We start from the raw sequence: 8,654 nt of genomic DNA on the forward strand, positions 1-8,654 counted from the left end.
TTCTATACGTAAGCAACCAAAACTACAAAATCAAATTTAAAATATATTGTGCAATTCGTATGTTTTTTGCGGCACTATTCACAGTAACAAAGACTTGGAATCAACCCAAATGTCCATCAGTGACAGACTGGATTAAGAAAATGTGGCACATATACACCATGGAATACTATGCAGCCATAAAAAAGGATGAGTTCGTGTCCTTTGTAGGGACATGGGTGCAGCTGGAAACCATCATTCTCAGCAAACTATCGCCAAGAACAGAAAACCAGATACCGCATGTTCTCACTCATAGGTGGGAATTGAACAATGAGATCACTTGGGCACAGGAAGGGGATCATCACACACCGGGTCCTATTGTGGGGAGCGGAGGGGGAGGGATAGCATTAGGAGATATACCTAGTGTAAATGATGAGTTAATGGGTACAGCACACCAACATGGCACATGTATACATATGTAACAAACCTGCACGTTGTGCACATGTACCCTAGAACTTAAAGTATATAAAAAAAGAAAAGCCTTAAAAAAAAAAAATATATATATATAGTGCAATTTAAAACAGTGTCAAAAACAAGTGCCTGGAGTAAATATGACAAAATATGTGCAAGGTCTTGTCACTGAAAACTCCAAAACATTACTAAGAAAAATGAAAGAAAATGTTATAAATGGGAGAGTGTGTCAATGTCATGACCCCAAAGACTCAATATTATTAAGATATCATTATCTTCAAATTGATTCTTAAATCCACACAATCTTATTTTAAAGTCAAGCAGGATTGTTTTGTGGAAATTGACAGTCTGATTACAAAATTTATGCAAAGAATCAGGATCACACAACTCAATCTTAAAGAACAAAAGCAAAACAGGAGCACTGAAGCTAAACTATGATAATCAAGGCCATGGTATTCATACAAGAAAAGAAACATCGACCAATGGAAGAAAATGGAGTTCACAAGCAGACCCCAATGTATACATTCATCTGACTTATGGCAAAGATAACACTGCAATGTAGCAAGGAAAGAGTGAGTCACTTGGATGTCCACGTGAAAAAGAAACATATCTGGACCCTGTCTCACACTACACAAAAAGTAAATTCTGAAAGAATTGTAGATCTAAGTGTGAAAGGTAAAATGATAGAATCCTTAAAGGAAAAACATATCAGAATATTTTCATGACCTTGGGAGAGGTAGAAATTTCTTTGAAAAATGAAAATGTACCCACCATCGAAGAAAAATCTATAAATTGGACCATATTAAAATCAGAAATTAATTTGTATTTACAAAGATCATCATTGGAAAGTGTATTAGTTTGTTCTTGTATTGCTATAAAGAAATACCTGAGAATGGGTAATTAATAGGAAAAGAGGTTTAATTGGCTCATGGTTCTGCAGGCTGTACAGGAAGCATAGCAGCATCTGCATCTGGGGAGGCCTCAGGAAGCCTTTAGTTATGCAGGAAGGCAAAGAGGGAGCAGGCATCCTACATAACAGGAGCAGGAGCAGAGAGGGTGGGGGAGGTGCTACAGACTTTTAACCAGAACTCACTCACTATCAAGATGACAGTATCAAAGGGGATGGTGTTAAACCATTTGTGAGAAACCGCCCCATGACCCAATCACCTACCACCAGGCTTCACCTCCAACACTGTTACAATTGAACATGTGGTTTGGGTGGGGACACAGATCCAAACCATACCAAAAAAAAAAAAAAAAAAAAAAAAAAATTCAGCCCATGTGTAGGATGAGATATTTGCAGGACATATATCCAAAATGTTCTGTATCCAGAATGTATTTTAAAAAGCAACAAATAATAAAGAAACACGGAAAAAAACAGTAGAAAAACGGGTAAGAGACTCAAACAGACATACCACAAAAGAGGATATCTGGATGGCCAATAAGCATATGCAAAGGTGCTCAGCCTCATTAGTCATTGAAGAAATGCAAAATAAAACCACAATGGGATGCTACAACACACTTACTGAAATAGTTAAAATGAGAAAAGAATAAAAATGCCAAGTGTTGGCTAATCTGTGGTGCCATTAGAATGCCATATGCAGCTGACAGAATGTGCACTGATAAAACACCTTGGTAAGCTGTTTGGCAGTGTCTATTAAATCTACACATATGCATACGCTATGAGTAGTAATTCCACTCCTAGATAGATGCCCAACAAACATGTGTGTGTATATATATATATGTACAATATATATGTAGTCTTGGAGGGAAGGTACTTTTTCACATTTTCTTGAATAGTTTCAAAGATAATTCATTACGAGATTAATTTTGACTCCTTTGTGTGTGTGTGTGTGTACACACAAATATTTGTGTACATACTAATAGTGTTGCTATAAATATTCTTGAACATTCCCTGAAAAATGTATATGTATTCTTGAACATTCCCTGATATACATATATACACATATATATTATTTTATAAAAATATTTTTATATATTATATATAAATATTTATATATTATTTATTATATATAAAGATTATATTATATATAAATATTTAATATGTGTGTATGTGTATATATGTATATCAGGGAATGTTCAAGAATATTTATAGCAACACTATTCAAAATAGCCAGAAACTACCCAAATGCCCATCCACAGTAGAATGAATAAATTGTACTATAGTCACACAATGGAGTACTTTGGAACAATGAGAATGAATGATCTACAACTATATTATGCAGTATGGTTGAATTCACAAATACGATCTTGACTAAAAGAAGCCAGACACAAAAAGTATGTATGATGTAATTTCATTTATATAAAGTACCAAACAGGTCAATTGTCAGCATAGGGTTACATCAAGAGTGTAGTAACTAGGAAGCAAAACAAGAACATTCTCTTTCTTGGGTGCTGGTTATATGCGTATGTTTCTTCCACGAAAATTCATTGAGCTTAATACTTTTGCTCTGTGTAGTATACATAATACTATGGTGAAAAGTGACAAAAAATCAAGCATTTGTGCTAGATATACCTTTTGATAGAAGGACAGTTTTTTCACATTTTCTTGAATAGCTTAAAGATGATTCACTATGGGATTAATTTTGACTCCTTTGGTCTCCCCACCCTTCCTATCTTTTGACTATTTTTTATAACAGAGGGAGAGTGGGAAGAAGCAGGAACAAGGGACAAAGTCCATTCACCCAGATGTTATGTTTCAAAAAACTTAAGGAATTAGTAAAATATTCTAAATAAATGTGTTAATATTATGGAAATCTATAGTACTTTCTTTGTGTATGACCTCTGATTTGTTGCCTGGGAATACGGAAACTTTTTGTGTGGAACATTTAATGTTTATAGAATATTTCAGTTATCTGTGGGACCTCAGTGTTGTTGCAGGGATAATAGATCAGATGATGCTAAAGCCTTTGTTGTTTTAACATATTAAAATGGGACCACACCCATTGTTGGAGTCCACCCCTCCATGTATATTTCAGTTAGGTTGTCTCTGAAATGTTAAGTGGAGAAATGTGTTTTCTTTAAATCCATGGAGGGACCAAACCTTAACATTATCCAAAAGTTTATTTCTGTCAGAAATTTAAAGTTGACAAAAGAATCTATTTTATCCCTTTTGTTGAGATCAATGACACATTAATTTGATATTTTATTCTCTTGATGTCCATATCAAGGATATTTCATATAAAATTAAACAACACATTATATACATGGTTGAAATTCTTCATAAGAAAATATTTTTCCCCTTGCTCCATCCTCTTTCCCCCACTTTTCTGTTCCTCTCTCCTTTTTTTTCCTTTGTCAATCTCACTTGACTGAAGGAAGAATAATAATCTCATTTTTCAACCTACCTAGTGGGTTTATCTCTCATTAGAACACTTCCTATTTTCTTTGCTCATATCCCTTAAGAGTAGAAGATTGGGAGTGAGAATGACATCAGCAAGATGGTGGAATACACAGTCCCAGCCCTCACGTCCCCACAGAAACACTGATTTAACAAAGATAGGCAGAGCAAAATACCTTTAGGAGAAGTTCAAAATGCCAGAGAAGAAACTACAGTACCCCAGATGAGCACAAAACTGAGAAAAGCCATGTGGAAATTAGTAAGAAGGGAAATTTTTACCTTCCCCAGGTCAGACCTTTCTCCAGGCCAGCACAGCTTAGTTCCAAGAAAGCTTGCCTGGCCTGAGACTTCTCCCTCAGGGGAAAGAGAGAGTGAAGCAGGCACGGCATTCAGACATTGTCTGAAGGACCAGCTTCCCTCCTGTCTCACCCAGAGCCCTGAGGGAACTGGTGTCATTTGAATGCCTGAGGAGAGTTAAGAACAAAGCAAAGAGTGAGGGCAGCTTCCTGCAGTCAACAGGGCTCTGCAAGATAGGAAGAAAACACACAACCCGGAGACTTTCCCCCAGGAGGGAGGGAGGAGCAGGAGTGGAGTGTGCATCCAACATCTTACACTTTCAGTGCATTTCCCTAGAGAAGAGGAGCGGGTGGCTTACTGCAGCCAGCACACCTCTGCAAGACTGAAAGAAGACACACAACCCTGAGGCTTCTCCCTCAGGAGGGAGGGAGGGAGAGGAGCCTGCACCTCCATAGAAAAGGTTTGAGAATATATATGTGTGTGTGTGTGTATGTGTGTGTGTGTGTGTGTGTGTGTGTGTGTGTGTGTGTATATATATATATATATATATATATATATAAATAAAATAACAACCACTGGAGACAATGTAGGGAAATTGGAACCCTTATATGCTTTGGTGGGAATGTAAAATGATGCAGTGAAATGGAAAATGGAAAACAGTATGGTGACTCCTCGGAAACTTAAAAGTAGAGCTACCATACGATCCAGCAATCCAACTTCTGGGTATATATCCAAAAGAATTGAAATCAGGACCTGAAAGAGATATCTGCATTCCTATGTTCATCAGCTCAAAAGAGCCAATATGTGGAAACAACACAAAATGTCCATGGGCAGACGAATGCCTGAAGAAAAGATGGTATACATACACAATGGAGTATTATTCCACCTTAAAAAAGAAGGAAATCCTAGTATTTGTCACAGCATGAATGAACCTGGAGGAGATTATGCTGAGTAAAATAAGATAGTAACAGAGGACAAGTAAAGAAGCAGAGATTAGAACGGTGGTTGCCAGGGGCTGAGTGGAGCAGGGAATGGGAAGCTGTTCAATGGGTGTAAAGTTTCAGTTATGCACAATGAATAAGTTCTAGAGATCTGACGTACAACAAAGTTCCTAAAGTGCAGTACTAATAATACTTCATTGTGTCCTTAAAAATTCAAGAGAGTAGATATAATGCTAAGTGTTCTTACCATAAAAAAAACCTAAAAAAGCAAAAGAACAAAGGAGTATGAAAAAACTTCTGGAAATGATGGACACGTTTATTACTTTGATTGTGATGATAGATTCAGGGGTGTATGTTTCTGTCCAAACTCATCAAATTGTATTTATTAAATATGTATAGTTTTTGGTATATCAATTATACCTCAATAAAGTTGTTAAAAATAGAAAATTGGGTAATTTTGTATTCCTCTAGCCCATATTTAGCACTGGATTTTCCTATAGCACCGCACTATATTTAATCCAATCCAAGTTTAGCTACAGGATAATCTTTTTTCACCACCGGTGCTTGGGTCATGTCAATTACTTGGGACACTCCAAACCTGCTCAATATTCCTCTCTTCTGCCTTTGTTTATGTTGCTTATGCCTTCCTTGGCTGGTAATGGCTCCCAGCATCCCCTTTCCTTCCACTTGCCACACAGGTAGAGTCTTTCTTCAGGGCCCAATTCACATGCTTGGAAGCTTTCTCCATTGTCTTCCCAGTTCTGCTCAGCACATTTCAGTGTGTGTCATAAAGCATTTGCCCTTCAGCCTGTGTTTGGCTTTGTTGCCTTTTTATCAGCTTCTCCCACTGTAAAATTGTGGTTTTATTTATGTTGATAATTCTCTAGTATCTAGGATGGTGCCTTTCATGTAATAGATGCCTAAAACATATTTATTGTTGCAATTTTTAAACTTATTTCAAAACATATAAATAAAGTTTGTGTGTTAGTAATATTTTCACAACTCTACCCATTTGGAGAAATATTGTGATTGAAATGGCTTCTTATGTGTCTGTTAAGGGGTTCTAAGCTAGAATATGTTGGAATTAATGTGGCTGGCTCATAAAGTGGTGTCTCTTTGACTCTGATATCTGTTTTGAATTAAGAAATTTCTGATACCAGAAAATACGTATCACTCATTCACGCAAATAAGAAAGAAATAGCCAACCTAAGTCACAGATTAAATAAATTACATTTCGTTACTACCCAATACATACAACTTCTGGGTATATTAATATTTGACAGCTAAGGAATATTAGTAATTTTCTTCAATAAAGATAGTTATCTATAATAAGTATATATTGTTTGTTGAAAGGGCACTAATTAAACACTTTAAACTTGTTTGTGATTATAAATAGGTGATATAATGAAATTAAAAAATGTCTGTACCCAAGTTTTGCTTATTATGTCAGTTTGTTTCCAAACCTGTTTTCATAGTTGAATTATAAGTAAACGTTATTCCAAATCATTCCAAATTAACAGCACAAGAATTAATGAGAATTTTGCCAGGAGCACTTCAGAGTTTACACACACACAAACTGAAATCAAGTCACACATCATAACTCAAAATCAGTCACACTCACTTTTGAAAATGTTTTTATGAAAAAAGGAATAAGTATGCAACTCCATTGAATGACTATTGCCTCAAGTAAAAGAGCTATGTGGTTCTAAAATACTGTAGACAATGTTTATAAAAATAACTATTTATTGGCCCAAGGTGTCATTATTTCTGCTTTGGATAGAGTAAATCAGAGAAATCAACTAATGAGTTTTGCACAGGTTGGATGAGCATAAACTTTCTTGAACTTTAGTTTTCTCTAAGCCTCAAAGTTCATACTTTTAAATCTTGTTTACTTTCAACAAGACATGATTTCTTTGCTTCAGAGTAAACAGGCTATAAAAAGTCTCATAAGTCATCTTGGGATTTAGAAAGCTCTTACCAAACAAAAATCTTAATGGGTTCAGTATCCATGATTCAGAAACATACGGATTGAATTTCCCTTAAAATACACATGAGCTTGAAAGTTAAGGGTGAAAGTGGTTGGCCAATTGTACTTGGGGTTTTGTGGGAGCCAAGACTTTCGGAAAGGCACTTGAGACATCTCTATATCCTGAGATTCAATCAGGTTTTCCAATTCGGAGTGAGCTCCTTGTTATCACAAGCGATGTGTGTATGTAGCATGAGGTGTTCCCATGGAGGTTGGACAACCCTTTGTAAAGACTGATGGCATGTGGCATGCTATATAATCAAGATAATTTGTTTTCTTTTTATAAAAACATTAACATATATCACTAATTGTCTTTTATCTCCAACATGAAAGAGCTTAACCTTTAATATTACAAGTATAGCAACATTATGACTCCTAGTAAGTCAATTTAATGTGGGTGATAAGTATCATGAGTGTAGACAACATGTGAGCTTCCATGCCATCTACAGTTTTCTCTCTTGAAGAGGGAGAGTATATAAAATCTTCTGTTTACTCAGAGCCCAAGCACCACCTAGTTCTTTGATTATGAGTTTATAATGACAGATTCCTCAATAGTATACATATAAGGTACTGAGACAAATTTTGATGAGTGGCTTATGGGATTGATTACATTTTTATGGCCATTCGCAGTATGTCTTTGAACTGATGGAAAGAGTTGTCTAGCATAGACAACTTTTTTTTTTTTTTTTCATAGCCATTGGAGGTTTTATGTTCTTTGGAATCTGGAGGGTGGTTTCTTCACTGCGAAGAAGGGAAAATGCTAATTACACTTCCTAGCTTTAAGATGAGATCATGTATTTAAATGAAACTTTTAATGTGGTGGTAATTTGCAGTTGTTTTGGCTCCATAAACTTTGCTTGCAAGATGATATTTGGTTTGGATTGGGATCATTTAAAGATTGCATAAAAAAGACCTCTTTGAACGTGATATGGCATGGTACACATTTAATCTGATAGAATGCTAAGCAAACCAAGGAATCCCAGCTTTCCTGATCAGAAAAACAGTGCGTGAGCTCTGTCTGGTGCTTCCTGGTTGGTCAGTGGATGAGGCCCAGAAACGTTTACTCTGTCCAAGAGAACCAGAATGGTTTATTCTTTCTTCCTCAGTGTTGGGCTAAAAGGTAATCAGCTCAACGGCTTAAGAGTTAGAAACTCTTTCTCTATAAAACCTAAATGGAAGCTTCTCAATGAAAGTCAAATTGTAATATAAAATACGTTCTCTTCAAGATAATTTCTGTATGGTTTTGGATAGGCTAGGTAAAATCATTTCTTTTTAAAGCCTCTTGATCAAATTCTTGTACCTTTGAACACTTAAAAAAAAGGAAAAATCATTTTGAGAAGCTTAAGAGACAGAAGAGATGTTTTCACATAAAAGGTTTCCAGATAATTCCTATCGATAACTATGTGAATCAGATTGTGCTGAGATAAAAAGCAAACCCCCTATTTCAGAGGCTTAAAACTGCCACACTGAACATGTCTTGGGGTTCTGCCCCCACATAGTATTATCTTACTCTGCAATCCTGGCTAGACTTGCAGGCCATCATAGCAGAAGGAAAGAAGAAAATGGTGAAGTATGCACTGAT

Source organism: Macaca mulatta, chromosome 6, assembly GCF_049350105.2.
Source record: "Macaca mulatta isolate MMU2019108-1 chromosome 6, T2T-MMU8v2.0, whole genome shotgun sequence".
Lineage (NCBI taxonomy): Eukaryota > Metazoa > Chordata > Mammalia > Primates > Cercopithecidae > Macaca > Macaca mulatta.